The following is a 24764-nucleotide window of genomic DNA, read 5'->3' on the forward strand; positions in this document are numbered from 1 at the left end:
CATTAAAACACATGTCGAGAAACCAGACGTGATGACTATTCAGAGCAGGGGTAATAACACCGAGGCTGCATAATCATATTCTTAAAGAGCAACATTGATCTGACAGCATTGTTTTGATGTTCTCTTTTTTCTTCCCCCCCCCCCCCCCCCCCCCCCCTGTTAAAAAAACAGCAGGTTTGTGTTTGGGCAGATGGACGGGAGTTGGCTGACGCTCCCCGGGGATGAAATCAACTCTGCCGTAGACCGAGGTCCTTGTTTATCTTTGGGCTTTATTAGATGTTGATGTTGGCCGTGCGAGAGAACCACTTGTATAAAAAAAAACTATTTCTAAGGGAAAATGGACAGAGAGAGAGAGAGAGAGAGAGAAAGGAAGGCTGAGGAGGGGGAGGTAGGGAGAGACAGCAAGAGTATGTGTTGGAATGTCATCAATTGTACATCTAGATAGAAAGGATGCGCGTTAACATATAGTATATGTTATTCCAGATATATATGATATGTGGTTGAGGAGTAGGATTTTGTATGTTTGCATGAGATAGACGATGCCCGTAATGAACCAGGTTTAACTCGGACTCGGGTCACATGTGACCAACTAGACTGGTGTTTGATCCGAGGCCACGCGTCTCCGGTCGAGGTGCTGCTGTCCTCGGAAGGCTCCGCCAGCGGTGCAGCTGTCCGTCACACACCGTCTTACGAGGGTTGGACCTTCAAACACCGGTGCAGCGCTCGGTTTGACCCATCGTTGGCCCCTGTGTGTGGTAAGTGTGTTACACTACGTGCGCTTTGTCAGCTCTTGGAAAACACGCTGCTTTGAACCACACCTACAGCGGGAGAGTCGGAGATGTTTTTGTTTGCCTTCCATTTAAACATTAGTCATGTTGGTATAAACCACGTGTAGAAAGCAGCCTTTTTTTCTTTCACTTTTGACCTTGCGATATGCAATATGCAACATAAGGACTTAACCACATGTATTTGTTAAACATAACCCGTATTTTTTGCTCACAATGACCATTGTTTGTCGTGAAGAACTTGTTTTGCACAAACCCCCCAAAAAAACTGAGCGCAGGCATCTGCCAACTCGCAGACAGTCAAGAGAGCTGCCAATGGTCTTTCACAGGTATCGTTATCCAAATCACCTGCATGACTTTGACACGCACGACTCTGGGGTCTGGTTGAGCAAGAGATGGGACACGCAGATAGAACAAAATAAAATAAAATTAGCAGGAGGGGGTGGTTCTGATTGCCAGTGGTGCACCTGAGCGCTGTTTATTGACGACTCATGGGAAAACAAAACTGTGGAGCCAATGGTCCGAGGCCACGTTGTTTTAAGCTGCAGTGGTACGTGTAGAGACATCAAAGGAGGGAGCGTTGCATCTTCTCCTAAGATGCATTTTTTACGTCGCGGGCATTAAATGTCGGCACAAAAAAAAGCTTTAATCGGTGCACCTGTAAATGAATGCCTACTTCAGATATGGAGTTGTGCATTTCACGATGGACAGACGAGCAGAAAGACAGGCAGGCACACGGACTCACAGACCGAGTGGAAAACAGACGAGCAGATGGAAAGTCTTTTTAGAACGGAGCGGTTCAAAACACACACCCGCAAAACAATAGCGGTGTAATTCGCTGGGTGATTGTACGGATGGAGAGCTGATTGTGAGGAATGTGGACGCGACGCATCCACGGAGGGACGTAAGGGAAGACAGATTGACACATCCAGTAAAAGGGACGAATGGAGTTTAATGGGCAGGGTGCAGTGGCACATTGACAGACAAAAAAGCCAATTATCCCATCATTTTACACGCAGGGATTGTTGGCCAGAACATGCTTGTCGATCGACTGGCGTTCGATCTGATCGGACATCTTTTCATGCAACTCTCCTGGTGCATTTTGGGTTGTCCACATGGCCAAACAGTGAAAATGTCACCTGCCCAGCAGCTGTTGTGTGAATATGCAGAGAGTGTGTGTTTGCAGTTACCCCTTGCTGCCTGCTGTATGTTTGAACATATGCGCTTGTATAAAATACATCTCTGTCACCGTGTGTGTGTGTACGAGCAGGGTTTTTTTTTTTTTTCCGTGCTCGTCCAGTCCAAGACAGAACATGTTTGGCCCCGAGACTAGAGGTCACGTACGGTGCCAAACTAAACAAAAGAGGTGTATCTGCTTTCGCTGCAAGAAGAAGAAGGAAAAAAAAGACCTGGCAGCACTCTGGTGTCCACTGGGTTGAGTTAAGGAACGTTCTGTTTCTTGCTCAGTGCTACGTCTTGCAGGGATGTTTGTTGTTAGCGCCTTGCAGGAATTAGACCAATTAGGTCTCAGTTATCTGAGTTTGAATGTAAATATTTGTCTTTCTTACCATTTTACACTCTACACTCGCTGCATATTCTCTCGCCGTCCCCAGAACACCTGCAGAATACAACATGCTAGAATTTCACAGCTATACGTTCCAACAAATGAGTGATAGAAGAAGATGTTTTGGTCTATATGAGGTCATTACTGATGGTTGAACATCTCTGTTTTCCTTCTCGCCCTCTCCCCTTGTCCGTCTGTTCACCCCCACCTCCCATGTCTGTCATCCTGGTGTTATTTATTGCCTCTGTCTTCAATCCCCAGGGTTTATTTACCTGCTTTGAGAAAAACCCTCCACCAAATGTATGCGTGAAGCGGCGTATTAATGGGGTGTCGAAGGCAAAAAGGAAAGGGTGGGTGGGGGGGGAGTCGATGCGCAGAGGCCTTGATAGGCGGAGATTATTGTTCAATATTGTTTTTAAAACAGTACGATAACAAATACGATATTTAATTATGCAACGCCTGTTATATTCAGTCTCTCTACTGCTATACCGCTCCGTTAATGCAACACATATGGAGTGAAGCAGAATATTCAGTTGGCTAATGTTGAACACACACACACACACACACACACATCCATACAAGCATAACCCCCTCCACCCCATCTGTGGCCCATGAAATAAAGGTGCTGATGAGCAGCCCCCTATCAGCAGATGCCATCTTGACCTTGTCATCGGTGGCTTGCATGGTCACAGAGAAGGGGGCTGGCGGCTTCGCCTTTCAAAGGCTCTCTGCCAGCCGCTGCCGCCCCTCAAATTCCTTCGCTCTCCATCTCTTTATGCTACATTTATTACTCGCACTTAGATAATATCCTGTCTGATCGTCCCCCCCCCCTCAGGTCAAATTGCAGTGGCTCTGAAAACCACCAGCCTCTGGAATAAGACGAGGTGTTGAAAACCTGACATCACCAATGGGACCGCCATTTTTCCCTTGTTCACATTCATTTTCTCAGAAGCAGGAACACTTTATTAGCTTGGCTCTAATTGTACTTGTCAAATTCATCCACATTACAGCTGATATGTTGATATACACGTACACATTTGACCAGCAACCGATAATTATGGAAGTAAACAAAAACTGCAACTTAAAGCGTAAGTCCAACTGGTTCTTGCACTTGTCGGTACAAGAACCCGAGTCAAGCTAAAAGTGTCAGTGTCAGCAATGCAGAAGGTTGGGTTAACCACTATGGCCGTCTGGTTCCCTGGACTCCACAGGAAACAGACGCTTTTCAGAAGACACTTGCTACCTGTTTAAAGAGAAAATAAACACCTGAGCGGTACGGCGGGGGGATTTTTTTCTGCCGGCCTCAATGACGTCCAAGAGGGCTTCTGGTCCTCATCGGCCTGCACGACTGACACCAGAGGGAGGGTAGTAGAGGCAAAGGAAGTGAGATACTCAACCTTCAAGGCCTTTGCATACCGAGTCCATAGTTTCCGTTGTTGCTCATTTATTTTCTGCCCTTTTATCATCCAAAATGACATCTGATTTTCTGATTCACTGCACACAAAAAAGAAGAAAAAAAAAAAAAAAGAATTCAGAGATGCTGAAAATTAAAGATAGATTGTGCGGAACAGCGCGGAATCGGGAATGTTCGCAAACAAAGGACGTGGAAAGATAAGAGGTTTAGTGATTGTGCTCTAGGCAGCTAAACAATATAGGCCTACGTAGCTTCTTGCTAATGTTATTGATTCAATAGCGCTTTCCATTGTACGAAAAATAATTCATTCAGCTTCGTCTTCCATTGTGAACTTTGAATAGAATTAGTAGAATCCATGCGGGGGTGTCTAGTAGTATGTAGTTTCCATAAGCTGCAGGTCTCTTTGCACACTCAGCCCCTTGAGAATATCCAGGGGTCTTGAAATGACTCAACAGCGTCGTGTCCTCCCCGGTGGGAATGCCACAAATACAAATATGATGCGTCGAGCGTTACCTTATGACAGAGTTCATCTTCACTGTAAATTGTATCCTGGAACAGCAGAGGAAGAGAAAGGGACAGGAGGCCGACCACCTCACAAGGACATGTTGGACTCACCAAAAGTTCAAGATATGGACTCATCTCCTCTTTGGTGTGTGTGTGTGTGTGTGTGTGTGTGTGTATTGAGCGTTTTATAAAAGGCAGGTCCTCAATTCAAGCCCTAATTCCTCAAGAATCGGGGTTGATATTTTTACGGCCGTCGGCCCGCTGGGCCTGTGAATCTGTAGGCGTGACACGGCCACACACACACTTCCCCAGTTTACCACACACACACACACACACACACACACACACGTACACTCGAGCGAGAACGCGCCGTTACTCAAGCGTCTGTAAAACTGCCATCCCCCGCCTTCACGAGGAAGGACACTTCCTTCCATTCGCCGCAGAACACATTTTTATAGACGGGGGTTTTAGTACTCTATACCTCACAGACACGGACACACGTGATTATAAATAGAAGGTTTGATTTCATGATATGGCATGTTCATGCATGACAACATGAAAGAGGAGCTGCATTCCCTCCAAAGGCTCCAAACTGTGAGGGACAAATGAGGTAGCTTTGGCGGTCGCAACCGTAGAGCTTACTTCATCCTGTTGTCCTCCCGACACAGGAGGCCGACTACCCTGCTCGGGAATTAATTATTATTCACCTATGTAGACCGTAGATGGCGCTTTCAAATCCTACTTCGTAATGCTGCAGTGCCCCCAGAAGAATAAAAAGAACACCTAAAGTAATAAGAATATAGACGCACGCTGGGAATTTACTGAGCCGGGGAATTGTTGGTAGAAGCCCTCCCCAACCGTGACACACACACACACACACACACACTTACCCTGTCTTCATTACTCATCCTGATTATTTATACATTATAACGGTAAGCCCATGTGCAACATGGACTACATTCTCTAACACAAACACACACACACACACACACATACCAGTGTAGAGATCTATACCTGCACTCCAGGAAATGTATGTTTTCTAGTGTCGTCTTAAAAGTCTCTTTTTTTTATACCACACAAATGCAGTCTGCAGGTAAAATGTCCTACAGAGCCCATTGCATTTCTATAATAACAATTATGGAATAGATCTAGTGAAACCAGCATTTGTCTAATGAATCTTTGATATATATATATTATCATTATTACCATATCATTAGCTTGAGCTGCAATCGTGCAACAAGTCAGTGGAAAACTACATTGCACACAATAGCCTCATCCGTCCATGTTCCCAGGCTACAAAGAGGCTAATCAGATAGGTGTAACAGATATAAAAGTGCACCGCCTGCTGGTTTGTTGCTGTGGTGGGGTGATACCTGTGGAGGTTGTGTGTGGGGTAACGTCTGCACGTGGATGCCCAACTTTCCAAGGAAACGGAGCCAAGGCGTGTGTGTGTAAATGCATTGGAGTCATGTTCGAGTGTGTCGTAGCACATACAGTAGGTCTGTCTGACTGCGTTTAAGTGTGTGTGTGTGTGTGTGTTTGTGTGTGTGCCGGTTGGAGATGGCCCTGAGGAAGTTGACTGGGCTAGTAAACTGAAAGTAGTAATTAAATAGAGTTAAAGCTGCTGGTTCTGCTATGCCACCGCCTGACGAAGCAAAGCCCACCCCTGGAGACTAGCATGTTAGCACAATATTAGTGTTAATGTGCTTTTATGGAGACAGGGGCATTAGTGTGTATGTGTGTGAGTGTGTGTGTGTGTGTGTGTGTGTGTGTGTGTGTGAGAGAGAGGAGGAGAGTGAGAAAAAGAACCGATTCAGACTAGTGTGGTTATTTTTCACTCGCATGCTGTGGTTCCTTTTTTGTTAGTAATTTGAGTTTCAAAAAGTTAACCCCCTATTCATCATGTGAAATCAAGCTTTAGTCGTCGTTTATTTTTACAGACAAACTAGCATGAGGAAGTGTTTTCTCGAAGTGTTTTCTTCACTCGAATAAGATGTGATTGATGGTCGGATCCTTCTGTAATCAGAGGGCTTCGCCAATGGTTATGAGTTATGGCTCTCTGTGGCTCTCATAGAGTTGTCATTCGTATGATTCAATGAGAAATAACTTATTTCAAACTAGCCAGTAATGCATTTTGGTTTTTAATCGTTTTAGTTTGATGAACTAAGAGTCTCCTGAGTGGTCTGACATGTGCTTCTTGTCCAGACAGACGCACCAGGACCTCTTTCTGATGCTCGAAGCAATGATGATGTATGACCCACATAAGATCTGAACAAAACGCTTGTGTTTTATTAAATAAATGTCCCATGACATAGATGCATAGGTGCATTTTGTCAAACCTGGAACTGCCCCAACATGTACATCTCAGTTCTCATAAACTTTTCTAAATTGAATGCAGTCTGAGTGAGTCATCCTCTAACTAAGTAAGACACATAAACTAGAAGAACATCTTCAGCACATGTCAGCGGCTCTGTGATGCTTTTAAAGTGATTACGCTTCATCCTGAGGGAGGAATGAATGTCCGAAAAAATATCTCATGGCAATACATTTAATAGTTTGTCAGGAAATTTCACTTAAAGCCCAAAACGTGGAGCATAAGTACCGTGAATGTATTTACGTACCTTCCTGTACGGCGATCCGTCCGACAGTTGTTGAGATATTTCCGACCAATCGACCGACGGAGCCAGGCCACTAGCGTGACTAAAAGAAACGACGCAACGTGCAAGAACATGAAAATGAAAGAACAATATCAATGGACGCAAGAATTGTAAAAATGTATACGTGAGACCATGTGTGTGTGTGTGTGTGTGTGTGTGTGTGTGAGCTGCTGTGTAATTAGCCCTGTGGTCACTAGAGGTGACAAGGAGAGCAGGCCCTGGAATCCCCTCCCAAAAAATAAAAAGGTCACACACACACACACACACACACACACACACACACACTCTCGGCCCCTCCACCTCGACGAGCCCCCGCCGCTGAGTGTTCATTACCCTCCTGCCCCCCCCCCCCCTGTGGGGCTGAGAGGAGGTGGAGGCAGACGGAGCCCCATCTCCGCGACGCTCCGGAGCCGTGGGGATGCGCTGGAATTTATACCCCTGGCCCTGAGAAACGGACGGGATCCACACTCCTCCACTCGGCCATTGTTGAGGAGGAGGAGAAATGTAACTGATTTCCCTTGTCTCAGAGGGGGCTTTGTGAACAGGCCTCTCAGGGGTCCTGAATGCTGGAGGGATGAGAAAATCTTATTTCATTGCACATTTCTCCCCCCCCCCCCCCCCCCCCCCCCCCCCCCCCCCCCCCCCCCCCCCACACACCTCATCTTTCAACAAACCTCCTAAAAAGTTGCCCCGTTCATCGCTTGTTGTTGTTGTGTGTCTTCACTGAATGTCTCCAGTTTTCCAAAGTGAAACCACAAAAGCTCCAAACCCCCAGCGCTGCTAATTTCCCCCTTCACTTAACAGGCCCGCATTACGCCCATAAAAAAAAATGCGATTAGCGCCATCATTGTCCGTCTTTGAACTACAGCGCACACGGGGGGAGTCTGCCGTAAATTCATCAATAAAGAAATGTCCATTGTTCTGAATTTAAACTCACATTGTGTGTCTGTGTATGCTGACAGAGAGAGGTCCATAAATTAAAAAAAAGCACTCCCCTCACCCCCCACCTGTGTAATCGAGGACGGTATCAACCCACTCCCCTTGTGTTAAAAACAAACTGAGGAGTTAGACGGAGAACGAGAGCGATCTCCTACCACCTGAGCTAACCCGTGAGTAAACACAGTAAACGGGTCTCGACTGTAAAAGCGTAGGTTCTCACGAGGAGGGAGCAACCGAGCCCCGCGCTCCGGACCGGCCGGCCAAGACTGACTCAACACAAGCTCCATGAAATTACAACTCAGCGACATTGTCACTTTCGCTGACTGTGCTTCGTCGACGTCATTTCTCAGCTATCCTCGGGCGGGCTCGTCTCATCTCCGCTCGATACCCACAACCTCTTCCGGGAGTCTCGTTGGGCTCGTCGGGGGGCCGTGTTTCTGAATGAATTTTCAGTTGACACCGTGTGTGTTTGATTCTGCTCACGTGAGAGTCGACCCATTCAAGTCTATTTAATGCTTTGTGAAGCCGACTCACTGTGCAATGTTTACACCAACACACTGGAACACGGGGCCCCATTGTGCCTGGTCCCCCCCCCCCCCCCCCCCCCCCCCCCCCCCCCGCCCTGGAGTTTGCAAACTGAGTTATACCACCGGCTTGGCCAGAGTGCCCCATTAGCTTAATGGCCGTCTAGGATTTCACAGGGGATGCATTGCTGTTATGGCTGAGAGCTTTGCGTTTCCCTTTTTATGGCTCCTTCGGATTCACAACACCCAGAAATAGGGGTTAAGGAAGAGAGGAAGGCGGAGAAGGAAGAGGTGAAGGAAACAACAACAACAAAAGAAACGCAGACGCAAATGTATACTGGTTGAGAGGTGATGCAACGAAGAGCAGCGGAGGAAGAGGCAGGAAGCAAAAAAGGGAAACCGAGAGAGAGAAAGAAACATTTTTACAACAGTGAAATAATAAAACAAAGAAAGTACTGTACAGTGCGGTGATAAAAAATACAGAAGCTGCTGTTTTATGTCTTGGCAAAAAGTCTCAGAGTCGGTCTTTAAGTGTCTCTCTTGGGGATTGGCTGACTTAACAACTCCTGACCTGACTCTCTTTCCCATAGCTTTGACCTTTGACTTCAGTGACTTCCCCCAGCTGGTCAAAAAGCAATATAGGAACCAAGGGTCAAGTTCCACTTTGGCCGAGTGGTGCACGTAACATTCGGCATGTCATCTGTTTTCCATACATCAGAGAAGATATGTCTTCATTGACTCACCCTTGGAAAATGTCTTTTAACTTAACGTGAACAAATCATTCCATCATCAAGCCAAGAAATTCAATATATATATATATATATATATATATATATATATATATATATATATATAAAATAGCCCAAACATGACGTATAGACTACAATAAATGACCCGTTCTCTCATCTTTCTTCAAAAAGCCTTAAATTAAAACTGTGATTTTGATGCAATGGAATGTAACATTTATTGCTGATACTTTCGTGGACAGACGTTGATCCATAGCTAAATTATACACGAGCGTTCCTCGCTCGTGAACACCACTCTACACACACACAGTGTGAACTGTATGCAATCATTCATTTTTTGGGTGCCACAGATGAGATCTGTTAAAGCCTTTGAACTTGTTGGATTATCATTGCCAATTACATCCCGACTGGTACATCTTATGATGCCATTTGATGGCGTTGCCAAGAAGCTTTGTCCATTTGCATTGGCACAGTGTTTACAGTGAAAGGACCCGCAGTATCGTACCTGCTCGGCATATATCGGGCACACGGCCAAAGCTATTGAGACTGCTATACAACTTGATACTATTATAAGGCTCTGTGGATCGGGAAGTTGGAAACTGGCCATCTGGTAGACATTAAGGCCAAAAATGATTGTGATGAATATTTGAAGGTGAGCAAGGCCGTGGGCAGGTTGACGTCAGTGCTCTTGGAGATAAGAAAAAGACGGTTCCAGTGAGCAATTAAAATCAGGTGTTGGGTAGTTTTTTGTTATCCTTTTCAGGATAGTTGTTCAACTCAGATTGACTCAGTGGTTAGGGAATAATGGTAAGTAAAAACCTTTTTTAAACATATAATGTTTACCTCCCGACCTAGAGTTTGATTACCTATCTGTTCGTTAAGTATGAAGCTCCAGCCAGGAGGCCATTGGTTTAGCTTAGCATAAAGACTGAAACAGGACAAACAGCAAGCTTGGTTCTGTCCAAACGTAACACAATCTACCTTTAGCGCCTCGAAAGCTCACTAACTAACCTCTTTGGTTTGATTCTTACGCAAACAGAAATATAAAAAAAGGTCACGTTGTGGTATTACTGGGGTCTTCTTGCATCGTCCAAAGTCAAACTTAATTGACGTAGCATTTTTGTAATCAATTTCTTATACTTTTTGGTGTAACAGGTTGAGAAGTTTGGCAAAGAAAAAAAATACACGTGTAATTCTTATCTCACAGAGACGCACAAAGTGAGCGGAACTACTTGTTTCCATAACACCGTCACTCATTTTATATTGTTTTTAATACCCTCATAGTCACACCAGGAGACACTTGCGCAAGGTTCGTATATTTGTTGGCATGAGAAAGGGGGATGTATTGTGAAAAACGTATGATTTCATCCAGCCCGAATGATCACAATGGACATCTGCCGGTGGGGATTAAAGACAGATATTAAAGATACAGCGAGATGATACTGTATTCAAAGAGGATGAGCCATTTCTATCCTCTATGTTTAGATCAGTGGGCCAGGAGCATTTTTCACCATTGCGACCAACTTGCTTTGATATATCTAGCGTGGAGCACAATGTGGTTATTGAACTCAACGTGAGCATCTGCTTGTCGTTGGGAACATGTGACTGTGATTTATGACTTAGATTCAACATCAAGACATGAATGGGATTGGATAAGAGATGACATCAGGGAATCATGAACAGCATGAAAAGAAGAAGAAAAGAAATATTGTTTTCTTTTCGCGTTTTACCTTTTTTTTTTCTTCTTTTTTTTTGGAGCCAAGGTCAAATTCTGAATCGTTACGTACAAAGTGAATTTGGGAATTCGCATTCACATAGTGACGAGTGTTCACAGATGAGACCACGACCGCGTATGGGATGTCATTAAAGGGGATCGGGACGTTACCGAAGGGAGACGTGTCACTTGTATTTTGTCAATTTTACTGACTGACTCACGTGGACTGCAGAGTCTGAGGCTGTGAGCCATCAGTTGATGTTATTATACCACAGATATAATTCAATAGGCACTGATCTGATCTGTATCTCTGACCGAGTTGACATTTTGTGAGAACTACAGCGAACGGAAAGCATCAGACACATTTGTTCTGGTGGCCCAAAGGGACAAATTTAAGAGAATGGGAGCCATGAAAAACATGTTTTCAACAATCCTTTTATTTGAAATATAGAATTATGTGATCGCAATGAATCTAATCCTCTCATTTTAGTACATATGGCAATGGCAAAGTAAAAAAAAAAAAAAAAAAAGCACCATCTGTGTAACTTCAAACTGCTCTGCTTTGTAAAGATAAACATTAAGTAAGTTAAAATATCCGATTCGAGACGTATTTATTCTTGAAAACTATTTGACAACTCCTCAACAAGAGGAACGCATTACTTGCAAAGTGTTTTTTTTTATTTTGTATCATTGTGGCATCTTAATTGGGGGAAAAAAACTGCAGCAAGATGCGCTCATTGATGGATAAAATAATTGTTTTCATGTTTAAAAACTGCTCTCGTCAGGTTTGGTGTTCCATCAGATCAATTCAACATAGTATGAATATATTATTATTCATACTATTATAAATTTAATATTATTGTAGACCATTTTAATAGACTCTATGCTGTATATCAAACATAAGCATCCCACTTTGGATCAATATTGCATGGTTGCATACCTCCCTTTTCACTCGTCTCTCCTTGCTTCCAGTTAAAACATTTAGAAAATAGAGTGCGCTGCAACATTCATGTGTACTGTTAAATCGCTGTTTGATGGGGAGCAGCCATCATAATGTCGTGCCAATTAATGTGGGTCAGAGCAACACTCGAGCCTCTTTAGTACCAAAGGGACGGATTGGAGGTCCACGTCCACTTGATAGCGCTCTTTAGGCCGCCTGGATTAAAGAACCTTGATTGTCGGGAATAAGAGGGATCGCTGGGATGGAAGAGAGCCATAAGCGGCTCCAGTCGCATACCTGACCCAAGCTGCCTTCGGGGTTGAGTTCCACCACAAAGCAGAACTGTGTACTTTGATCCGGTAAATAGGGGCCGGCGGTTTGCCATTTGATGGAGGACTTGAGTCTGAGGAGCATGACACAATAAACAATTTGGACGTACTTTTGTCAAGATAGAGTCTAGTTGAACTGGTCTAACCCGAGCTGGGATTAAGTTTATCATCAAAAATAACAGGTGTGGCTTTAGAATAAAATACATTATTGTGAAAGTGAATGCAGTATTTGGGACAAATTAACAAGAAATACTATTATTTAATCACAGTTAATTGCAAAGTGTGTCCGTCTGTATTATCTGTGGGGCTTCGACCTTCAGAAAAAGATGAGCTGCAGTGTCACAAATAGCTATTTTATCTTCCAGCGGCGGTAAGTGGCCGAGCAGCCAGACTGGGACTCTTGACCTTGCACGACTCTCCTTTCGAGTACCAGTTCCTCTGGCCCACAGCCAGGACAGCTTAGCCCACTTTAACCAGTCTGCTACGACAGCGGAAGCCGGCAGGGTAGCAACAGAAACAGGTATCCGTCGCTAACGTTAATTATTTGAAAAGGTTTCTTTTTGGTTCTACATAGAGAGGTGAAACCAAAAGAGAGACAAAAGGCAGTTATAATAACCGTAACCGCTCGTGCCCTTACTTATTTCTGCTCATTTACCATCTCTAAATGTTTTCCTTCTCACTCCTTTTCTATTTCTTTCTGTCTTTCTGTCCCACCTGACCCTCTTTCTTCTTTCATTCACGTGTACTTCTGTCTGTACGTTTTTCTACTTCCCTCTCGCCGCCGCCTCCTCTTCCTCTCTGACACCTCGCCATCAGGGAGCTGCGCTAATCTTTTTGACCCGCCACATCCTCCACAGGCTCTTCCGCCATGCTTAAGTAGCTCTACTGCAGCATGCGCAGTGTATCTGTTGGGTAGAGTTTGTTGATGTTGGGATGTGTCTTCCTGTAGTTGTAAAGGCCTGTTTGTGCGCCTCTCGGGGGTCACTGAGCTCACGGTTGTGTAAGCAGCAAAGAGCTGACGGTTCTCTCTTTGAAAAGCGTACACGGTAAACAGAGAAATACGTTGTAATTACAGTAATATTAGTAATACACTCAAATTACAAAAAAAAGATTTTAGAATCTCTGAATTTACCAAATATTTCATTTGTAATCAATGCAAAAGGCTTTTTTATTTTTCTAAAATAACTTTTATACATAAAATATATTTATATATATACGTATATGTTCTTTTCTCTCTGGAATTCTTATATTCATATTGCTTCATTATAATTATTGTGGTTTCATGTAAAGTAGTTTGTATTATTCATTGCACGATAGTCATTTAGGACAGTGTATTTCACTCCATATATCGTATGTTTTATTATTTATTGTATATTTATATTGTATTGAATAAACTTCTGAATCCTTTGATTTAGAAGAGGCAATATTCCCCAAATAGAGAGCCAGATTAGAAGAAAAAAAAGGCCCGAAAGAAAAATAAAAACTGCATTATGGGAAATAAGTCAGAAGGATGAAGTGTGTTTGTGTGTGTGTGTGTGTGTGTGTGTGTTTAGGTGTGTGTCTGAGTGTGTGTGTGTGTGTCCGACATTGTGATTTATGAGCTGAGAGCAAATTCTGTCTCTTACTGACTTTTACACTTTGTCACCAGTGATAAACGAGCGGGTCACACACTTTCACCCCTAAATAAGCCAAATCCGCCTCACAAAAATACACACACAACGTGGCTCTTTCGCGTTAACTTACAGTACACACACACACACACACACACACACACACACACACACACACACAAAACCAACAGTCCCGCGTTCGTAGGTCGTACAAACAAATGCCCCCAAAAAAGATCGAGACACCAGCGCTCATAAACACACGTTCACGCACACTTCTCACTCGTTACCCAGAACTCTCTCACCCCCCCACAAGCCGCCGTCCACTGACAGGCGCTCGCCCGGACTTCTCTCTGACACGTCCCCCGGGGTCAAAGGCCACCTCAGTAGTGTGAAGAGCAGGGGGGGCGTTAAGGGCCCCGTGGCGTGACTGTGGGGGGGGTGGGTGGAGGTGGGATCAGTCCGGGGAGGAAAGTCATATTCCTTTTGGTTGGTTGTGGAGCAAAAGGCCAGGGGGACTGAAAGGGAGCACATTGTTGAAATACACTTGTGATAATGATGTTATTTGGGTACTCGCGAGGCCTGCTCAGCAGCTGTTGACAGTAATGATGTAGTGTGTGAGCGTGTGTGTGTGTGTGTGAGTGTGTGTGTGTGTGTAATTAATGATTCTCACAGCTCTCCTACATACCAGCTGCTGACTTAGGCAGGAAGTGGATGATTGATGGGAATTATTGATACCTTTCTCCCTTAAACACACACATACATGTAGTTGCTGAATCCTTGATAGGGTTTTTTGGTTTGTTGCCTTTTCTCCACCTATTCACCGATGGACTCATCAGTCATGGGTGAAGGAATGTCAATACTCGGCTGTGTTTTGAGTTACCATCTCCCATATGCTGGGTTTTTTTCCTCCCTATACTCAGTCCGGGCCGAGTCTTTTTAATATAATAACAATTCATTTGCGTTTGGCGTGAAAGCCACACAAATGGCAGGTACCTATACTGTAATGGATAACAAAATAACTTTTTACTAAATAAGACGATGAGGAAGTGTTTTTTCTTTTTTTTTAAAGTATTATCAGTGCTGGAAGTGGTACTCACTGGTACTTCTACATTTTACTGTGTGCACGGAGACTTTTTCTTGCGTAGCGGCACTCTTGTCTGCTCTTGGGGCCCTCTCTTAAATTTATTAAGTCCTCAATATGGCCATTTAGAGATAAATGTGTGAGCTTGCAAGAGTTAAATGGAGCGGTTTTGCACCGTCGGTGGTCTGTTTGTGGGCGGCTATCAAACGCAAAAGCCAGGCACAATATTGTTTTGAGCTGCTTGAGTTGGATGGTGCCGAAGCAAAATGACATCACAGAAGACAATACTGAAATATGGCTTCGATGAACCCTTTTTTTTTCTTTCGATGAGTGTGTGATGGAGCATCGGTCATGCTCTGGAGGAAGAGCTGGAGTTGCTTCACAGCTTTTGCGCTCGATTCCCAGACCTGTGTGGAAGGAACTGTTCGAATAATCGTCTCGATTTGGGGGACGTTGGACTTGATAAGCGTTACACTTCCAATCTTGCCTCACACAGAAACCAGAGCGAATTTGGTTGTGTGTCTGGGAGCGTCTTATGGTCCTTGGACGTGTTTTGTCAATCCCCCATGGGTTGCTTCCAAATACGAAGGACTTTGTGATTGTTCTTACCTCCGTGCCCTTTGTTTGAAGTACGTTTGATGCTCCAAAAGAGAGACACAACAACGCCTGAGGCCGACAAGCTGCTGACTCAACAGATTTGGGTTCTTTTCAGTCTACGGTCTTAACGCCGGGCGCCCGACACAAAAAACTGTTCTTCAAGAGTCTTTCAAGAGCCCTGCACGATAAGGAAAGATCGTAAAAAAAATTTAAAAAATCAATGCAGGACAGCTCTTTTGCAGCATGCCCAAAAATATGAAATGCAGGACGACTCCTACAACTTCCTCTCATGTCAGCACACAAGACACAATTAGAGCAGTTCAGTCCAAAGAGTTTACGGTCACATGGCTTGTCGAAGGGAAGACGATCTGCAGATGAAACAGGCATGCAAAGCCCCTCATCATTCAAGCACGGCTGACCCCAAAGCCTTGCTATTTAAAAAATAGGCTAACATCTTCTCTTTGCAGATGATGGTTGTCACTGTTGGGGACTTCAAGTTGCTCGTACTAAATGTGATGCACAAGAATCTCTTTCATCTGGAATAAAGAGTTCTTCTCTGTGCACTGACCTTGATGTAGATGCAATGTTTAAAAAAACATGTGTCGACTCACTTTTGAAGCCAAAGCCTACATACACTTGCCAGACTTCTTTATTTTATTTTATTTTTTCCATTTGCGCCTATTTGCATTAAAGCCAGCAGATTGTAAAACAGATCTTTATGTGTAAGAACTTTGAAGCATTTATGAAATTATCTGATGGCAGGTACTCTGAGGGAACGCTTTACATCACTCTGTCATCACAAATTGTAAGAGAATCCTGCCAACAGCTGAAGCTATCAATAATGTTGAGTTATACAGTCAGGAGGGTGTCCATGTTGATTTCACTCCATTTTAACTCCTAGCACTGCGGGTACATATTCATCAACTGCGTAATAATGTCCATGCATCATGTGCTGCACTCGTAGCCATGTACCGTACATACAATTTAAATGTTGACCTTTGACCTGATCTGGGTCTAGATTCTTTACAATGATAAATGATTTAAAAAAATTAAGACATATGATGGAGAGTGCAGCAGAAGGAGAGTGAGACGTTGGGTCCGATAGAGCACGAGGAAATACCAAGAGGGCCAAGAGGGCCGGTCCACACTTTGCTGTATGCATTAGTTCTCATGCTCCTCTGCACGTGTTCAATGTGTGTCTTGCTGCGTATGTGTATTTACAGTAAAAACAGGTCCTGGAACATGTGGCTGCTATTATCACCACAACCCGTGGTCAAAGTGGAAGACTCGCCGCTTCTTGTGAGAGCACGTGTGTGTTAATGAAAGGCCCTTCTAAGCTGTGTTTGAACTCAGCGGATTATCACCATACATGTTTTAATTGTCAGTGTAGGAGATGTACAGACAGAGACGGACAGATACAGCAAAGTACACAAAATCCTCATGTGTAAGAACACTGCCTGTGTTTACTCCAAGCCTTCTGTCCGTCTGCTAGCAGATCATAAAAGTGGAAAACCTGGTGGATCTGCAAAGCGATGCGATGCACATGAAGAGTTGCCAGGAGCTCACGATCTCATCCTGCAGACCTGTCCTGCTTGTACTGTCCCACATAGTTTTTTTTGCTGAGGTTCTCTAAACTCAAAACAAAATGCAAAACGGAGAAGGTTCTCGGTTCCTCGGTGGGTTCACAGGTCAAAGCACCTTCTGCATTGGCTAAAACCTGGTACGGTGCATCTCTCACTGTCCTGTAGAACTGTAAAATAAAGAAGCTGCACAATGTCATCTTAAAAAAAACAGTTGCAAAAAAGAAAGTAATGATCAATCACGCCTAATGCTGATGGATAGGGATGCAGCGATACCGGTATTGGGTATCGATCCGGTGCTGTACTTGTGTATTTGTAGGGCCACGTTTTTATATTCCTTGGTGATATGGACACACACACACACACACACACACACACACACACACACACATCCACACAACTCAGGGACGGCTCTTATTAAAACACCTTAATGCTTAAAAGTACCATTTGTAATGGCAGGGTACTGCAATGACTTTCACGAGTACGCATATGCAACACTTCAAAATTTAAGTTCTAAATCAACTTTCAATGTTGACATTCAAAGTCCAAAATCTGCAATTCTCCCAGTATTTTATTTTTTTCTTGCACCATTACGAAAGGAAGAGAAACGACTCCACGGCCGTAACACCACTTCAAAGGTGACCTACAGCTGCCAGAGGCGGAGATAACAGAGAAACTAAATAACTGTGAAATCCTCCTGTGGCAACATTTGTCTGAGTTATGTCAAATATTCATGCATCTACAGTTTGTACCAACGAACCAATGAAATACAGCGAGTACAGTAATGAAAACAGCGCTGAGCGATGTCAGTAGTCGTGTTTCTCCACTTAAGATTGATTGTGTGTCGACGTCGCATTTTACGGTAAAGCATGCGGGCGCCAACATGGTGCGTTCACTCGTAAAGCTGTTGTTGTAAGCGGCCATCTAGTAGATCTTATTTGTGTTGTTTAACTGTCTGTTCACGATTGAAATAAAATGTAAAAAATGTTTTTTAAATAATAAATAAATAAATTAAATGAATTAAATAAAAAAATAAAAAAATAAAAATTAAATTAAATTAAATTAAAAAATATTTAAAAAATTAAAAATTAAAATTAAAAAATAAATTAAATTAAATTAAATTAAAAAAAATAAAATAAAATAAAATAGCAGGAAAAATAAAGATTGCACTCAATGCCAAGTAGCTTCTCTTTGATTGAAAATATAAATGACAGTTAGAGCATGAATCAATGACATGTTGATCCCAAAGCGACTTGTAGGAGGAGCAATCCATGGTTAAGTGTCTTGCTCAAGGACACATCGACTAGGGAGCGGGGAATCGAACCGCCAACCCTCTGAATCAAGACTCTTAACAGTACCCTAGCTATCAGTGCTGAACATGTTATTATTTTTATTTTATGGCCTATGGAATTGTAACCTTAAATCAAAAGTAATTTTAAATCCTGGATTTGGAGATTTCGTGACACCCCTATAATCCACAATATATTCACGGCCAACATTCAGAGCCACACCAGGAAGTACGTGGTGAGCCCTCTGTGAAGTGGAAAGTGAGGGTGTAGATGGTGGAAACAGTAGGCCTCTACGTAGTGTCACAGGCCTTGAAATGATTTATTTTGGTCGGCCACAACCACAATCTAAACCATACCATAGTTGCCGTGCTCAAATACGGTTAGAATTAAAATAAAAACATTCTCACTGCATGTTGAATGCAATTGTCCCACAATGCGACCGTTGGGCTAAGAAGCCGACGCGCCCGGTCTATTCACCTTCACCTCCACCGGATGTCTTGAAACCGTTGGAGGAACCCTGAGAACCCTGAGAACCCTGAGAACCCTGTACATCTACACAGATGGAACCTGGCAGCGTCTTGCTGTGAGGTGACGTTGAAGTGGAAGACTTGTGAATTAGAGCAACTGCACATGAGCTATATATATACAGAACAGATGACATGATATGTACAACCCACGTACCAAGCAGCTGTCTCCCTGACACTATATACATTGTATATAGGAGGGCTTTTTTTATAACCCCACCCCAAAAAAAAAACACCATCACACACAAGGCATATCTGGAATTAGAACCGCTACAATCGGAGACAAACATGTGCAACACGTTTTGAATTTATGTCGTACAATAACACCCACTTTAATCATACTAGCGTCTCCGGTAGCTGCTGTGCATCTCCGGCGTGCATTACCGTCTCTGCCTCGCACACTATTGACAGTCAGTTGGTCAAATTAGACATCAAACAGCGAGGCCTGATGTCCGTCTGCTACATCTGTCTCAGTGCTGCTCACTGTTTATTGTCTCATCTCCACTTTATTTACCGACTGGCTTAATTATTTCCACGTTTGATCTTTTTTTTTCTTCTTTTTTTTTTTTTTTTTAGAGGGGGGCAGACATTTTCCTCCAATGCATCCACACGGTCGCGCATGCCAAGACCAGAGGGTGTGCATATATCCACACACACACACACACACACACACACACACACACACACACACACACACTTGCAGTGCAGGTGACAGAGTCCTCGACCGTAAGATGGATCTCTGTCTGGCTGCGACATCTTAAACCTGTTACCTCTGAGTGGATGTTTATTTGAATTCTCCTCCCGGCCGTATCACATACAGGGGGGGGGGGGGATTCTCTTGAACTGCAGCAACAGGAGTGTAAATATTATGGGGAAAGCCACCGAGACATGAAATGTAGCTTTAATTATAACATTGATATATCGAGGTCAGTCCCTCGGCGCATGTGGAAGGAAATTAACCTTTCCTTTTTCTGACCATAATTTCCTGTTTGATTTGGTGTACTCATTAAACAAATGTATATACTGTATTATATATGGTACACTGTGTTTGTATAAGGGCAAGATGTTGTATGGTGCTGGGGGTTGACTTTAACACAAAGCCACAGTTCAAAGACAAGTTATAGTAGGTATATATGAGTTAAAGGAGTTGTACATATTCATGAATGATTAATTTATTAAATTAAATAAGTTACTATCAATGCGCTGCTGGTTCAAAATTGCAATGTGAGGACCTAATTCACTCATTTTATAAGATAACATAAATTATTTCTGATGGAAATGGGAGACGTGATACATTTGAGCTTCAGGCTACGCTTTAGAAATATAAATCCTGTTGTTTCTCACTGTATCAGTGTGTCAAACCATCAAATCTCCAGATCAATAATGTTAGATAATAAACGTTGCGTGACTGCTGTGGCAAAAAAAAATCAATTAGACATGATTGAAAATCTATTTTCCTGCAGGAAAGTAAGGATTGTAGTATTGTTGGTGTATTTATGACTTGATAAACAACAATTTAAGCTAAAATATTATTACTATTATTTAATAAAAACGAATATGCTTCATAGGGACCTTTTAAGCTGTTGTTTTATCCGATTTAAATTCAAGTGCTCAACCAATATCGCCTCATTTTGAAACTGTTGCATTTACACGTGTGACAGATGCTTTTTCCAACCGAGCCGCGCCCAATTAAAAAAACCTGTGAAAAGACACACATAGAAAAACAAAATCTGTATGTAATATCCAAAAAATCGTGTCAAACTTTGTCCCGAATGCGTGATGTTTCATCGATGACGACATCGTTCTTAGTAAAGACACTGATTGAGTGGATGTGGACGCCACAGTTTATACAGTAGAAACATCGCCGCCACCTCCACACTGTCAGGACTCCACCTCTAAAGAGAGGTGTTTAATGAAGCATCCAATGTGGGACTGGCAGCCATCTTTTCTCCTCACAGCACCTTTAAAACGTTGTTGTTTTTTTTTCATTTTTGCTTCACTTACTTTACTCTTTATTTGATGCTGCATGTTTTTTTGTTTTTTTCAAGTAAGACAAAGACTTTATGATTGTGAATATTTTCTATGAAATTAATTTTTTTTTTTTTTTGTGAAAAAAAAATAACTTTTTTGCACACACAGAAAGTCATTGTTCAGCAGTGAGGAGACCGGCTGCAGGTGCGTTTTCATATGGGGCCTTTTTACATTTAAAAGCACAGACCGGCACACAGACTCCCCCAGCTTACTGACCAGGCTTTATGCTGGTCCCCAGGGGGCACCCCCCCCCCCCCCCCCCTCCCCCCGAGCCCCCCTGCTACTCCCAAAAGGACACAATTTAAACTCAGAGGTTTGAAAGTATGTCAGGTATACCTGTTGTTGTCATGCCTACTTCATAATTTAATAAGACATAAACCAAATGGATGAGCTACAATAAAGATGGTATTTAGCCCCCCCCCCCCCCCCAGCTACATGGATGTAACCCAATACTCAGGGCTGGTGAAACTTAAGACTGGTCTGGGCCAAGCTGGGCTGGGCCAGGCCAGTATATGCCTGCTTTGTGGCTCAGGGAACTGACACGTTCTCAAACACAGAGGAGAGGCTGTCGTGAGGCTCCACGGAGGAGGTCTGGTTTGAGTTCAGTCCAAAGAGTCGCAAGTAGGGAACAACAGAGAGAGAGAGAGAGAGAGAGAGAGAGGGGTGTCATCACACCAATAGAAAACAGCTCATTCAGGCTCCAGTTTACTAACCCTAACCCTCCAGTTTACTGGAGCCTAAACCAAGTTATGAATGATAAAAATATCTTCCCCAAACCTTCACGTTGTAGGTCTGGTCGTACCTGCACAGGTTTGTAAAACTAGGACTCTGCACCCTGGACCAATGAAGAAAGAAACGGTTCCACCTCATTCCACTGAATATTCAAGCGCGTGAGAAGACTGCTTATGTAAATGTTTGGATTTTGAAACATGTTCAGCGCACACACTGTTGTCATTATCGTGTGTATGTATGTGTGTGTGTGTGTGTGTATGGGGGTCCCGACGGATGAATGTGGTACATTTCGTATGTACACTATACCGATCCATCAATTCAACTTTACTCTTACATCGTGGCGTCGGAGCATCAATCATGTATTTAAAAAGAGAAACTGATAATGCGCAGCGGAGTCCGGCGAGCATGCAGATTAGTTTAATGGCCGCAAAGATTTCCTTTCCCCCAGCGGCCGTCTTGTGGTTGAGGAAAAATACAATGGGATGTCAAAGATATGGCTCTGTCATTTGGGCACAGTCCATGTGAAAAAACATCAATGTTTCCATTTAGGTTCATCACTACGGACTTAAATTATTTGTAAAAATATGCATATCTATATGTTTGTAAAGAAAATAAAATCCACCCACTCACTATACTGTATTTACCACAGATTTATCAAATTAGACATAATAAAGTATTCATTTTAGTACAACTAAACAGGTTTCCAAGAAGAAGTCTAATTGAGCTGAGCCAAACTTAACTTCCAGTGACTTTGTTGGTAATCAATCACCCTTCAGCCAGAACAAGATGGTAAAACAACATTAACCTCACTGGAGTAAAGCAGTGCATGTTTCATATTTAGGCCAAAAGTATAAATCACGTTAGATTTTTAACAATGTGACATTTCTATATGAGGTTTGGAACCTGCCAGACTGCGGATTCGATTCACGGGAAATGTGAAAGTGTAGCCAAGCCCATTGTCTTTCATCCCAACGCCATGGGCCCCACTGTGGTGCACGGAGGAGATAAACAGTCCCATAGCTGGGAAGCCACGACTGTTTTCTATAAGTCATAACGATGCAGGGATCCCATTACAAAAAAAAAAAAAAAAAGATGGATTGAGAAAGAAGGGAAAGAAAAGAAGCCGTGCGAAAGAGAACAATCAGTGAGAACCGGGTTTAGACAAAGACTTAGGAATAGGATCTGAGCATTCGAGCATCCTGATTAGCAAAAGGTCTAAATACGCCGTAAGGGGTTCTGATTTTTCACAGAGGAGGTTCGACCCACATCCGTAACCAGAAGTGCTGTCGCTGTATCCGAGAAATAAATGTAACCAGTGGGCTGAAATGGTAACATTGAAGCATCGAATTGGGGGATTGAACCCTCGTCCGTGCGTAGAATTGCAATCCTCACCACTTATCCACAGAAAATGGTGCATTTGTTACACTGTATGCAGCACTGTGGAGCAGATGTTTCCTCAGCTGTGGTTTGACCAAAAATAAAACAAGTTAATCATTTGATGTGTGTCATACAGTTGGTGGTCCTCAGGACTCATATGGGTCCGTCGGTGTGACAGAAGAATAAAAGGTCATTCAATTGGTGTTTCTAGAGAACACAATTGCTTGAATTTGGAGGGTGCTTACCAGCGGTCTGCCTTGCGACACACTCTTTTCATCTTCACTCGCGATCCCACCACACGAACAATTCCCACCCGGCCTCCAATGGCCCCACCTCTCTGTCACTGACCTCCAGTCTCCATGGTGGATGCACCGCTAAAGAGCCCGGGTGGGGGGCGGGGTGTGGGGGGGGTGGGGGGTCCAGGGTCACTGCTTCTGACAGGCAGCCTTCACTGATCTGTCTGTCGGCCAGACACATCGACAGGGATTCTGTTACTGTCAGCGGGGAACTTCTGAGGATGACCCGACACACACGCACACACACACACACACACACACACACACACACAGTAGTGTGTATGCATGAATGAATGAATACATGCTCTCTCTGTGTCTCACGGGCACAAAACACACATCTAGATAGTCGCAGAGTTTCGACACGTAAACACAATCGCCTCACACAAACAAATTGGCCCTCAAATCCCCCCCCCCCCCCCCCCCAAAAAAGCATCCTGTATTTATGACTAGAATGATATCAAAGACAACCGTTATCTGTCACCTGCATCAGCTTGGTCTGAGTGCACCTGTGCGAGGTGAGCCAGCTCAACTGGAATGTTTCAATCGAAAAAAAAAAAAAATACAGTACTTCATTTGTTCATATCGCTTGTCCCCCTCGTAGTTTGTCACGCGGAGACAACGACATACATTTGTAAAAACACAAACGCTTTGCACACGCGCACTTTTTATCATTTCGCGGGAGCATTTTTAGCATTTTGGTAACCCAATCCCTGCGAATCACCAGGTGATAAATGATCATTTCTTTCCAGCAGAGTATACGGGCGGCTTCGCCTTGAACCCCCCCCCCCCCCCCCCCCCTCCCCCCCCACACACACACACACACACAAACAAGAGAACAACAAACTGCCACGGTCTTGACCCGGCACTGTAAGCTCCCAGCGTCCTCTCCTCTAAACACCCGGGGGGGATGGATATCTGTCACGGCAACAGAGATGTTGTGTATTCAGAAGAAGATCAAAGTCCAGATCGTGTATACATCTTTCACGATGCATGGCCACTATTCTATTTACAGTCCTATATGGGGTCATTTAAACAAATCTCTGTCCGACCCGATGACATGTTGCAAACTGTATATTAAGAAACAGCATTATACAGTTATTTCGTATGCAAACACATGTTCAAAAATAAACAAGACAGTACAATACTCTATTCTCTCCTCGCGTGTGTTGCTGATTTTCAGTATCTTCCATTTAGTTTTCCGAGGAGCATACATATACAGCCCTCTGGTATATGTACAGTATGTACCACTATCAATATAATTAGATTCAACAATCTCGGGGGAGGGGTGTAGGGGAGGGCTTTCCGAAAAAAAACTCCACGTGCTACACAATGATATCGTGCTTTTTCCATCACGGGACAGGTTTTTTTTTTCCGAGACAAAAACAAGCAAAAGGAGGCTCACAAACAAACGCACTGTAAATATCCTCCAATTTCCAACGCAATAAACCTGACGTGCCCAATGGAGTGTAACACCGCCTTGAATCCGCTTTTGAGTGACAGACGGACGCAAGAGCGATATGGAACGTTATTG

The sequence above is a fragment of the Cyclopterus lumpus genome, chromosome 16 (genome assembly GCF_009769545.1).
Source record: "Cyclopterus lumpus isolate fCycLum1 chromosome 16, fCycLum1.pri, whole genome shotgun sequence".
Classification (NCBI taxonomy): Eukaryota; Metazoa; Chordata; class Actinopteri; order Perciformes; family Cyclopteridae; genus Cyclopterus; species Cyclopterus lumpus.